Source organism: Stylophora pistillata, chromosome 14 (genome assembly GCF_964205215.1).
Source record: "Stylophora pistillata chromosome 14, jaStyPist1.2, whole genome shotgun sequence".
Classification (NCBI taxonomy): domain Eukaryota; kingdom Metazoa; phylum Cnidaria; class Anthozoa; order Scleractinia; family Pocilloporidae; genus Stylophora; species Stylophora pistillata.
This window is the reverse complement of record NC_142532.1, coordinates 8,126,092-8,140,235: the sequence shown is the minus strand read 5'-3', so window position 1 is coordinate 8,140,235 and position 14,144 is coordinate 8,126,092.

Sequence of the window (14,144 nt, the reverse complement as noted above, 5' to 3'; positions counted from 1 at the left end):
AACCTGACACGCACGCAAGGGTTTCTAATTCAACTTTAGGAAAGTTAGAGGTTCAAAGTTTAAACCGATTTTAAGTGGTCAGCGGTGCTTCCTTCTACAGGTTATGTATAGCCATTTTGTTGAACGAAAAAGTGCACTTTGAGCTTCTTCTTAAGGTTTACGCCTCCTAATAGGGATCTAAGTTTGCCAGGCCAATGATTATGCAAGCTAAATACATTTTACATAGGGCTATCAAAATCCTAAAATAAAATTGAGTGTAGTCACGCAAAAATTTGGAGATAATTAGGTTTGAAATCAGAGAAAAGTGCTTATTAAAATTACCCCGCCAATTCCATTTGGATTGAGTTCTGTTTTACAAAATCAATAGTAAATGCAAATATCAATAAAATAACAAGCAAATGTTATCCTCAGGCCGGCGTGATGTGGGCTAAAAAAGGAGTGAGATCCTGTTATTAGTCATGCTGTTTATGACACCGGTTCCCTTAAAATTCAAAGAAAAAGAAAGTTGCTGTCGAATAATAGAGAGTGAATCATATAAGAAATTTCCCTTGATTTTGAATCAAAGGATGACTTAAATACGAATGGATCATTGTGTTCCTTCTCGGCTTAAGGCTGAGTGAATTCAAATTGCTAGTCGTATTGTTCATGGCACTGGCCTTCTATTCCAACGGTTTTTTAAAATACAACGGAAAAGAAACTTGGGTCAAGCATATAAAATTATAGCAGAAGCGACTGAAATCTCAAGTATTTTTTCTATATCATTTAGGCTCTCAGAGAGTTCTTTCCGAACACAGACAATCAAACCATCGATCAAACTATCAATCAAACCATCAGAATAGTGGCATCAAGGGGAAAATTGAATTTCCTAACAAGCTTTATTACATCAGTCGCTTATCTTTATAAAGCAAACGATGAAGGGCGCTTCATTTCTCTTCATGATATATAAGATGGTATTTTGCAATGTTGACTGGACGGAAAATATATGATCTCGTTCTTGAATACTCGAGAAAAAGTAATACACCTCTAAAACTAATTCATAGAGATAAGAGGGAGAATAATGATGAAGGTGGGCTTTAATTACTCAATAACTGTATCCCAGTCCTTTTCATAGATACTCAGCAGTTAGACAGAAAAAAGTAGCTTTCGACGCCTTCTTCCAGAGTGCAAAGGATACTAATTGAAGTTACTTCTCAATTACCTTTCGTACAGGTGATTTGGCGCAGAGAAGCCTGGAAGTAGAAACATGTGCTTTAAAATAATTAAATGTAGGACTTTTCCATTACTTTAACTTCTGATGAAATGAAATTCATGCAAAGTTTTCAAAAGCCTTTTAAAGAACCATTCGGCTTTCCTATTCAAGTCCGCAAATTCATATCCGCGAGGACGCAAAGAGGTCTGACCAAAGTTAGTTTCAATTTATTTACACTGTAAAAGTCAATTTATCCTCTTCTGATGCATAAAGCCGGATGTTAATAAAATGTAATGGCTTTTTCAATTCTGCTCATCGGACTTAAGATAAATCTAGCACTCTTCAGAAAAAAGGATAAATAACAAGCAATAATTCTTCTCAAGCCTCAGAAGCTACATGAAAAATAATTTGCTATTAGATTGCTGTCTGACAAGTTATCTCGTGGGAAGAATAACTTCCTATGCTGTAAGGTAAATGGGACAAAAACTATTTGCAGTTGAAACTGTACTGTATCAATTGGTCACTTACAAGGTATGGCATGGTGGCCACTCTATTAATAGAGGTTGACTGCTTAATACAGGGTCACTCCACAGTAAGAGGTATATATAGTGAAAAACGATATAAAAAGCCATTTTGCTCCAAATTTGAATGAACAAAAACTCGCTCAGAAATACTATTAGCATTGATTTCGGGAGATGGATTAAACTTAAAAGCTTGTCGTTAGTTTTATTTGAGTGTTTCCGCTCTAGGTGACACCGTGCAAACAGGGGGAGGACAATATAAACAGGCCGTCGGGACTTAGCAAAAGGTGACCATGACCGCTCAGTAGAGATGAGAATGACAAGCTAGTGCAGACGTTAAGGGGAAAAAATGGGGAATTTTACAGCTGATCGCTAATACAGGAGACCGCTTAATACGGTCTGACTTAATACAGGATGGACTGTATTTACAAAGACTAGTCATAATTGTGTAATTCCTACATCTTGCACAGAAAACTCGTCGAATTGACCATCATTTTCAAGCTAGCGTTTCGAATTTTTTCTAAATGCAGGATGGAGGAAGTAAACTTGCAGCAGAAACGGTTAAAATAGCCAATAGCACTAATATATCTGTGTCAAAACACTTTCAGCATTTCAAATATCAGATTTACAAGCCCTATAAGAACCCTAAGATGGTCTATTCGATATTTGCTTTCACTGTTCAACTTTTTCTGTTCAGTCTTTGGCACTTGCCTGCAAATAGAAATACTAATTGCGACTTGAAATGTTCAAAATGTGGACAAACAAAATTCGCCAGGTCAGTTAAGTAGCTTTTACAAGAAGCAATATCCTAAATGATGTCTACAGACCACGGAGCAAGAACGGATTGTAAAAAGCATTACCAGATTTAGTATAGGGGACTTCTAACTCTGAGGGTACCCAGGGATAACTTAAATCTATCATCTCCTTGACGCTTAACGAGAAAATTCAGGAAAAACTCATTACATCACTGTTCAACAATGTTCAACAACACTCGTATTCATTCTCAGCATCAGAGTAGCTTTTTCACGCCGTGTATCTTACAAAAGGATAGGAATGACTCATTCCCTCTTCTCGTTTTCTAGTGGACTTCTATCACTATCGCTTTACTCTCACCTGCGGGAAATGTGATGATTTTAGCGGCGTTATGGAGGAATAATTTTGTGAGAACACCATTTCACATACTACTGAGTGGTTTGGCTTTCGCTGATTTGTGCACGGGAGTCAGGCCAACCTTTCTATTCTGTGACGTTTTTGATGTGTGCAATTATGCCGCAGTGTGTTGCGTTGTCTTGGATTTGCCGCTGGTGTCGACAAATACTTCGGTAAACCTTAAAGTTCGCGATCATCGTGATGATATAACAGGACACAGCAACTGTAATAAGCATGAATCGTAGTGCAAGTCCATAAACTATATTTACATTCTCTTAGCTTGAACGCGTAATACAGCTGTTGGAGTCGCAGATAAAATCAAAGCGAAAGCTACAAAGCACGCTCATCGCCGATTGAAGAAGTGATCGGCAAGAAACAATCTACCATCGTTCAATGGACATCACTGTTAGGATTAAAAACAGGGCAGCAATGGAATAAGTCCCGCTACCCTCACCGATTGTACATAAGGGTTAAATAAGTGTTGGCGAGTTGTACACCGCCGTTGAATTCTTGGTGGATCGGCGATAAACCTAGCGAAATACAAGAAATCTGTGACGACGTTGATATACATTTTGTTGACTTTTTCTGTATGTTACGTTCTGTGTTGGCCACAGGACCTCAGAAACATATTCCACCTTTAGAGTGACGGTAGTGTTTTTATTTTTGTCTTCTTCAATCAATCCAGCTCTTTCTTTACGGAGAATGAATGATACTCGAAATGAAGTAAGACAATATTTTTGCAGAGGTTTAGCTGTTGTTGGTAACATCTAGGTTGAAGACAATCGAAACACAGGGCTACGAAAGTAGCATTCAACCCGTAGGGAAAAGGGCAGGTTAACTTTAAAATGAAAATGTTGCGTTAGAGGTTGCGTCGAAAAGATTTCGTTTGCTTGAACAGAACGACAAACGACACTGCTACCAAAATTTCAAAGAAAATAAATGAGACGAGGTTTGACTAGAATAATAAAATACGCCTGCTATAACCAACCCTTTTTGAAATGGGTGAATAGTTTAAAGTATCATTAGTATTGCATTATTCATCATACAACTTGCACAGATCTATGAAATATTTCCAAAATTGAAAGACTCCAAGTTGGTATGTACGTACTAGCTTCGTTGTTTTGCCTTCCAAATTATCTCTTTCAGTTGTTTTTTTTTGTGCAATCTCAACAGACCCCATACGAGCAAAGGTTATTGGGCTTGTGACAATAGCTTGCCATAAAAGGCTGTGGTTGTTATCATTTAGCTGTATTTATTTCTCTGGAAGCAAAAGTGATTAAACAGAGTATCAGTCGAAGTTTTAGTGACTCATGAGATATTTTTACAGTTTATATGTTACTCAAACGTAGCCTAAGTTTTGAAGTTACGCATCTTATGACTTTGATCGTTATCACCTGTTTCAGTGGTGTTGTGCGGTGATTCAACCGCATGGGAACTGCTCAGTGTCTGCATTCAATTCATCCAAAGATAACTTGGGGGGCAATCAGGTTTATTTAAACTATAAAACCTAAGCGAAAAGTAAGAGCAACTGCAAGACAAAGTTAACTTCACTTGCAAAGATCTAAAATTATTACGACGTGAAAGCCTCGCTTGTGACAAAACTATTTCAAAGGGAGAAAGAGAGAAAAAGATAGCTGGATCTCTTTCAACCAATATTGCAATTTTTACTAGATTTTTATCATAAGAATTAAAGTCGCTGTTTCTTTGTTTAATTTGAACTTTGTACCACATTATAAATGCGAAGTGAACTGGACATACTTGCGTTGAACAGTCACCGTCATCAGATCTATTATGGGTACAACTATACATTATTCACTAGACATCCTAATCTAACGAAGAGAATTTCTCTGCTCTTCCAGTAACCAAGACCTGCACTGGTAGAATTTTTGAACTTCCTGGCAGCATGCGCGTGCAGTTGCGACGAATGGGAAATATAGAATATGTAACTACATTCAGCCTATGTTAGCATTGAAGCCACAGCTTAGACTACTTACCGTTCAACTCGATTTCACCATCAGAATGAAGCAGGAAGGGTAATCAAACTCGAGTTCAAATTGCCAAAAAGCAAACTTGTTGGTTTGGTTGTTAAGAGTAAGAAAATCGATGATCCGTTTATAAAATGATGACATGGAGCAGTGTCCTTCTCCGATTTGTATTCTCGCCTTATATCTTTCGGATTAGCTTCTCCTCCCTAGGTCGATAGAAACTAACCGTCATTCCTTTCAAAACCGCAGTCACAAGTACACAGAAAGAAAAAACCACATATTCTATATATAGCCTACTGTCTGTCGGTGCATCTCAAGTGCGAAAAGTTTTGTTTCACACATTATTCCAATGCAGTACCTGAGCAAAGTTTCTTCATTTACAATACCAGAATAAAAAGTGTAACAGTTGTAAACGCTTAAGCCACAAGACACAACATAACAGTATATCATTTTGGTGACACTTTCACACTGACGTCTTAGAACGGAAACACTTTTACACCAAACTATGTTTTACGCCTAAGGGTTAAAGTTTGTCAAATTTTACATCCAACGGGTACAATTTATCAATATTTGCGCCTGGCAGTTAATTTTTTGTGACCGTGTTACGACTATCGGTCAACCCCCACCGAGGCCCTCCTGAAAGCCACAGCTTAGAACTTACACTTGCCTATCTTCTGGGACGTTGAGCTGAAAATAGCGAAAGCTAGTCTAGGCGGGTAGTGTAGGATATTCCGGCATCCGCTATTATGGTAAAACAAGTCAAAAAAGTCAAAAAGAGCCTAAAAGAAAATTAATTCCAATAAGACGCATAGATTTGAACAAATGATTACATAACGAATTAGAGCAAATTACAAGAGAGTGTTTTGCTTTATTCCGCTTTGTGATTGGTCCAGAAAAATCGCACCACTCCGCAATCGCACTGGTCCGATGCAAAATTAAAATTAAATAAGGCTTGGTCGCCCTCCTTTTCTCGCGCTTTGCCGCGCTTTTGGGAATTGGCTTGTTTTTTTTTTTTTTTTTTTTTTTTTACCTCTCCTTGGCTCTTAATGTATTTACCTTCCTTCTGACGGATTGGTCGCTGTGATAATTTGGTTTTGGTTTTAAGTCACTCAATCGGAAAACGCTCTAACAACTGAGTAAAGATATGAATTACAAGAGTATTCAAAGAAGAAATTTAAGCTTACCAATGTGTGTCAAATTATGATTAATAACTTTTATTATTATTAAATTACTAGTTCTTAGAGATCGCCGTTAAGTTTAGAATCTCAATCTGCCCTATGGATGTCTTCTATTCTAGCTCCTTATTGGAAACGATCGGACCAAAATGAGAGGAAAATCTTTTGAACCTCTTATCTGTCGCGAGATGTAGGGATAAACACGAACAACAATTCTGAAAACATCTCAATTCATAAGATAATGGGAACAAAATAATTACAAAACTTTCGAGATTCACTAGTGTTCGGGTACAACTTTCTCATTTTAAGTTCCGAACTAAACAGGTACGTTTTAACTACAAATTCGTCTGCTGTTGCTGTTTACGTGCTATACAATCCAGTCTGCACTTAGAAGTCTAATTTAGTTTTATCTTATTACGGAAGCTTATCGAATTAATCCCGTGTAGTCTTGCACGTTATCTCCATCATGGATTTGTTTCATGTGTTGCGTTATACTGATGAGTTTTCGGCGATTCTTTTTTCTCATACAAACGAGTTAAACTCAGCAAAATAACTCATTTACTTCATTTCACATATCAAACTCACGGGGTACAAATAGTCTCTTACTGAATTTCGTGACCACGCCCACTTCATCAGCCCACTCAAATCGAGTGCGATTTTTGGATGTTATATCATCTTGCCGACTCTCTGTATAAAAAGTTAACAATGTACCACCGAAATATCGAACTATAATACCATGGCTTTCCATTTTGTGTATTTTCGTACTACAAAGTAAAGTTTTTCCCTCGTCATTTTCACCTTTTCCCGAGCGGGTCCGTCAAAATTAAGAAGGCGTTCGTGGTCAAAACAAGACCGAGCATGGAGTCTTGGGCGATTTCTCTCTTACGCAAGCACAAATTGAAAATGTACCGCCAAAATCAAAGAGAGGAACAAATTTCCTTTGTTTTGATATGTAAATTGTCGAACAAGGAGCAGATTGAACCTCGTCAAATGGCTAGTCAAAACAGCCACACCTTCCTCCTCTGGGTCGTTTCCTGTTTTATAAGCGTGAAAGCAGTGGGAGAAGAATCGGGTAGCTCGGAAAGCGCTTCACCATCGTTTACTTACGAGATAAACAAGTAAGATTTGTAAAGTTATTTTCCGAAAGAGTCGGAATAAATACATTTTTTTCAGGTTAGATTGCTGTTTTTACCCTAAACGTCGTCCAATACATTTTTGTTGCAGCCTACTAATCTTTACAATTTCGAAGGAAAATATTCAGATGCTTCACCGTCCCCGAAGGGGGTTCTGTCCTCGTGTACCGGTTCACAAGGGAATTACCATTGTTCTTTCTTTGTTTAGGAGATATCGGTTAGCTATTGTGTATTGTTTGGTCTTTTGTATTGGCTCTTGTGAACCGGTACACGAGGACAGAACCCTGAAGGGTCTCCACTCATCGAAGCGTGTACTGTAGCCAATGTAGTGAATTTTCACTCTCTTCTTGGGTTTGTCAACCTCCGTGACTTCAATATCATACAATTTTGTATTTTTTCTCTGTGAAATGACCTTTTTAACAGGGGTGTATGCCGAGTATTCGTTGCAGAATCGCTTTGGTTCTCTTATTTCTCTCTTTGGCTTATCCGCCATTTTGAAAATTTGCTCAGGAGGGCATCTGGGTTAGCGGCCGCGCCAGGCTGGAACCGACAAAAACAAATGTCCATCGCAGTGGGGAAACAGTTTGATATGTATCATTCATTCTCCATAAATAAATAGCTGGGTTGATAGCAGAGGACAAAAGTACAAATATTACCGTCACTCTAAAGGCAAAAAATGTTTCCGAAGTCCTGTGGCTGATACAAAAGTATAACGTAGTCCATATGTATATATTTATACAGAGTGGCCCAGTTCAGCACTCAGCTGGTTCAAATGGGGCCCCTGTGTAACACCCACCCAGGGGCGTAGCGTCTTCTACGCATATACGCACGTGCGTACTTGAAGTGACCAGAAAAATTTGAAAACAATGTTCTGTTTGCGCCAAGTTTGCTCAAAATAATGGCAAGACGCTTTGTTCTTTGCTTGTATTCAAACAACTATTTCAAACAAGAAATAAAGAAGCAGTATTTTTCGCTCAGTTTACTTAGGTTTCTAGATCATATGTACTTGTGCGTACTTGAAAAAATGACCACGCTACGCGCCTGCCACCAACCCACCCCATGGGAGGACAACCATCACACAGTAATCTCGTGTATGGGAAATTAACGATATAACATGCATGTGGAACGAAACATACTAAAAAGGTCAACATAACAAATACCAGTGTCGTTACGGATTTCTTGTATTTCGTTACGTTTATCGCCCATCTACCGTAATTGTGTAATCATATGTGTTCTCTTGGATTTGCTTTTGGTGTAAACGAATACTTCGATAAACCTTTAAGTTGGCTATTGCCATAACAAGAAAACAGGACAGCATATTTCCAATGAGCACGAATCGTAGTGAACGTCCATAAGCCATATTTAGTCTAGATTATACGAAGGACAACTGTGGGAGTCGCAGCTAACATGAATGCGATTAGAGTGAAACACGCGCGATGCGAGGGACCCCAGATATACACTGACTGATAGCGGACCCTGGTAATGACCAGTGTGATCCACTTTCAAAAGTGTAAAAGAATATAAAATCGCTGACCATGAAGTATCAAGTAGATATGACCTACACGAATCGCGGCGAAAGCATCGTGACATAGAAAATCTGTTTCGGAGTCTTTCAGTAGCACATTCCTTGGTTTTGATCTTTTATTCTCGTTTCCTCGTTTGCTTTCGTAAATAAATTTTCTCTGAAAAATATATAAAATGCGAAGATGATTAAATCCCGCATTTTCGAATCTCTAAGAATGTCACGTTTTTCCTTCTCGTATTCCTTAGCGGCATTTATTGCACGAGAGCTCCCCGCGGGCTAATGGTGAGTCGAGAGCAGACTGGACACTAGCGCTAAATGCTATTAATTTTTGTCTAGCCAGATTACAGTTTGCTTCTCTTCAGCTCCCTGAGAGATTTATTCGGTGTTCATTTGGACCAGGTAAGACATACTTATCTAGGCTAGGGAAGTCAATCTTAAAGTGCTATGTAGGTCAAGTCTGTTAAGGAATGGCCCTGTCTAAAGGCTGTACAGGACAAGATAATCAGAAGTACCTCGGCCAGTCTTGAAATTAAGCTCTTTTGCAGGCGTTTGTTCGTAGTTGTTATCAAAATAATGAGGTAAGGGTTGGGTGACCATTAAGCTTTTTACCTGTAAATCGTAGTTTACACTCCTGTAACTTGCAGGGTGTTCATTAGGCATCGGAGATCGGAGATTTCTCCGGCAACTACGCAGAATTCTCTGGTGAAATTAGACGGCCGGTTGGGCTGTATTATTTCATACTTTTATTGAGATGTGGAGCCGTAATGAACGAGGATTATATTTGGCAAATATTCTCTCTTTCTTTGAGCAAAATGCACGGAACGTTTTAAACAAGCAAACAGTGTTCGTTCAAATAAATTCTTTCTTTGAGAGTCACGTCACGGACGTAACACGCCGTCACAGTAGTCATATTTTTATGAATTTTAACTTCCTGCCAACGTGAATTAAACTTGAAGCTACTGATTTTGAATGGCTGAATAAGTAGGGAATTAAAATATAAATGAACTTTATTCAAGTGCTGGGAGTATTAACCTAGAAAATAAGAATGAATTGGGACTCAAATATATTGAAAAACTTGTCGACGACCTGCAGCTGTGAACTGTACTATTACCAGCACGAAAATTCTTGTTCTAAATTTATAAACCACACGTGAACGAAGTTCTCTAGGGACAGAATCCTTCACTGAGAAAAGATTTCTTAATCTAAACGTGGTAAACACTAATTTTATGTCAAGATCATTACAAAAACGACTAACAAGGCGACGTATTTTGTTTTGAGCTACAGTAGAAAAACGGCATAAATAATGAGTAACTTGAAAAGGTATTGTTTACCCTGTGAAGTGATATTAGAGGAAAGAGGTGTTTGAGTGGAGCCATTTCGGTCGATGGCTGTGTTCAAATAAATGCATTTATCGATAAGATGAACGGGGAAAAGAAAATTAAGAAATCTTTTCTCAGTGAAGGATTCTGTCCCTAGAGAACTTCGTTCACGTGTGGTTTATAAATTTACTTGTGCTTGCTGTAATGCTTGCTATATGGGCGAAACTGGTCGTCATTTTTCAACACGCGTCCGTGAACATCTCTCTTCAGACAAGTCCTCACATATCGTCAAACATTTAAAAAACTCAGAAATTTGTCGTCATCTTGCTCTGCGGATTGTTTTGAAATCCTTGATTCCGCACCTACTAAATTTCAACTTAAACTTAAGGAGGCTATGCACATAAACTGGGAAAAGCCTAATTTAAACCAACAAGTTCATCACGTCAACATGACGCTTACGCTTTAGGCTTTATATTCTTTCCAACATTTTGTTACTTACTCAGATATGTAATTTTTGTCACTTAATTATAATTAATTATGCATGTTTCGCCTAGTCGTTACATAGTTTTAGCGGTTTTTCAAATATTCTGTAACTGACGATGATGTTCGTAATATCGAAACATGTCTTCGACATTAAAATATGTCGTACTCTTCTTGAAGATAACGATTTGCTTTCTGCTGTCTCGACCTTTTATTTTAAGAATACGTTGGAAAAATAATCGAGAAAGGCGCGGAGAGAAAACTTAGCCAAATTTTAGTGGATAAACTGAACTTGATTCACCGGGAAAGAAAAACGATTTTTGTGATATGAACTACTATGCAAATTAGAGATGTTTATGATACGGGTTGATATGGGTATCAAATTACTGCTACAACAAATGCAAATCTCCGTTTTAACCAATTCCTTGTAAATAGCAACACTGTAATTTGTAACTGTACAGGGTGTTCGCGTCCGGACCCACATTGGGAGGATCTCACGCCCCAGTGAGACTGGACTTATGACGGCACCACCCTACTGAGGACGTCTTTTGTTGCATTACTATTATTGTTAGAGCGTAAACGTAATGGAAACATGTGACTTGTGACGTGTGACGTGGCAACATCCGGGACAGTTACAATAGAGTTGTAGTTTTTGGAAAACAAGAAACATATTCTTCTAGAAACGTTCATCATTAAGAGTTCCTTGTGGTTCTTGGAGTACGGCTAACATTATGGTATATAAAAACATGTGCTTTTCGCTTGAAGTTATTTTAGTAGTCTGAAAAAAATGTTTTAGTAGTCGGAACAAAACATTTTAGTAGTCTGAACAGAACACAGGGAACAATGATGGTATACCATTAATAATCCTCATTCAAGAAACCGTTCAATAGACAAGACATGATGGTAAGTTTTGCCGGTACTGCCCCATTCAAAGTATGGTTTTGGGAGCAGTGGATCGTTTTCGAGCTGTTGTACTTCCTCTTCGTTCCCCTTTTATCAGTTCAAAGTTATGTCCCTTTGTTACTCTCGTCACCTGGATCATCGTGATGACTGTGTGCTCACCATTTCTTTTCGAGCTCAGAGTATCCCTTTTACTCCGCCGGAAGGCAATCGTGTGTTTTGTCTTTGAATAAAGGTTTGGAGACGTATTTGGTGTCAGTTATCAATAATGTATTTTATGTTCCTTTCATTTGTTTGGCAATACTTCTCATTATCACCTATTTCAAACTCGAGCCCTAGAAGATTCCAGGGGAGTAATCGGTCAACATTGGGGAACAACACGTGAAAAGGGAATAAATTTCGCTGAAGCTGGGCGTTATTATTGTGTTGGCTTTTACACTCTGCTGGCTGCCACATGATGTCGCTTGGTTGCCTTTCCATTTACGCACGCCCATTTTGCTTTACTACAGTTTCAGATTTTTTTCGTCTACTTTGCTTCTCTTCCGGAGAGGCCGCAGGCACCATGTTATGGTGTCGTTTAACTCCGCAAACCTTCCCTCTAGTCTCTCACGGTTTTCAAAATGGCGGACGATCACAAGACACTCGTAACATCTTATGTGCCGGCTAGTTCTGGTTCAGAGCCGACACTACCCTTCGTTGATCGAATCTAATCGAGTTTTTCGGATTTATTTTTGTTTTTGTCGGGTTTAGTTATTTATTTCCTAGGGCCTCGCCACTGCATTTCAAAATTGTTATGGATTTGAACGTCAGGGCTACTTTGTCAAACGTTCGCGCATAGACGTTTATTCTGAACATATCTATCATATCCTTTGAAGGAGAATTTAAATTGAAGTGAAAAAAATTTTGTATTAAAATAAATTTGATCCTTCTTTTAATTTCCTGCCCTGTCTCCAACCTGTTAATTGAGAAAAGTACACACAAGTCCAAATTCTGCTCTAATCGAGTCCCCCTTTTGTCACAAGTTTGGCATCGACAAGAACTGTTTATTAATTCCTCTTCAATTTACACCACAATACTTTTTAACTGCAATACTCTACAACTAGACAACAGAGGAGACATGCAGTTGTAGACTGCCTTTTATTTATACTATTGCACGGTTTCTTCTACTTCGTTCCCATTGCCTTTTCCCTGACTTGGGGTTGGGAGGGGAAAAGGCCCTGGTATCAACCGGTCGCATGATCTCAGAGGACTCAAATGTCTTGGTTGTACTAAATTATCATAAGTTTAATTAAACTTTTTTTAACATATGAAGCATTCAAGCTTCTGAGTTTCAGTCTAAAGCCTCTATAAACGTACAAAACGCGAGAAGAAATAAATTCGAAACCAAAGAGTGAAAAATAGTAAAAACAGTAAGGCCAGGAAGAATTTCCTGTTTTGACAAAAGGTTGGAGCTGTTATCAGATTTATTGCATTTCGCTACGTTTATCGCCGATCTACCGAAATGATTCATTGTTGTATTGTTTTGGATTTGCTTCTGGGGTCGAAAGATACTTCGCGCCTAAAGTTGGCTATTGTCATGACAACTATCGATAAGTATGTAGCAATATTAAATAAATGGATATATCAATTCAAAGAGTCTAGTTTATTTCAATTCAACGCGTAAATTTATGTTTAGGATACTTTTTTTTTGGGTTCAACGTCCCATTTTGCATTAGACACTTTTTGCATTCAATACACTTGGGTATCATTCAATGCGATTGCTTCGGTTCAACCTCTTTTTTTATTTCAATAGCATATTTTGCGTTCAACACTTTTTATTTCGTTCAACGCAATTTATTTTCGTTCAAATATTGATTGCACGGCGGTTGACCACTATTACTCAGTCCCTCTTGATCTCGGTAGTTCACGGAAGGCTGGAACACTGTTTAGGGCGAGGGCCAAACTAAGAACGGACGAGGATTTCAAAAAAGAGATAAAGCAAATCCGTAACAACGCTGAAAAAAATCGCGAAAAGTTTGATGAGTTGAACCTTTTTTTTTCACTCTCTCCCCTTGTGCCGCTAATTCGACACGCCGACAATATTGCGACGATATGAAATTCATCTTCGCAGAGTCTCGGCACAATTCCTTCAGCACAACAAACAACTGTTGTTTATCGCATTTATAATTTAAAGCAAATAATGTCATATTCTATTGGTTATTGCAGCTTCAGGTAAACAGTCGCGTTAATGGCACCAGGCAGATTGAAGTAGAGAATTTATAAAAATAGAAAATGCTAAAAATAAATCTTTTGGATAACCTGGCGTCAAACTACTCAGTTTTCTGTAGAGTTTACGAAAGGAAAATTTCTTAAGTCTTACATGTCCAACCACTTTTGGAACCACCTTCAGTGATGTATAGCGTTTTACATTGAAATGAGCAATCAACTTTTGCAGCTTTTTTTCTCTGTGGTTTAAGGAATAGATTTAGAGATAACGCTCAGCGTCACCTGAGCCTGCTAAGATCTGCTAACGAGAGTACCTCAAACAGGCCCTATTTCACATTTTAGAGCACATTATCCAAGAAGTTACAAACTGGGCCGGTCAACCCGTCGTGCTGCTTAAGGCGCAGGATGCAGGTGGTACACGTACAAGCAAGCAGAAGTTGATGAACGCTTCCGAAAACAAAGGCGACCGGTGAGAATTGAGGAGAAGACGTAAATCACAAAAAGAAGCGAGAGAGGACGAAAGTTTGGTAAAGAGGATTATGATTGAAAGAGGTGACATAAAG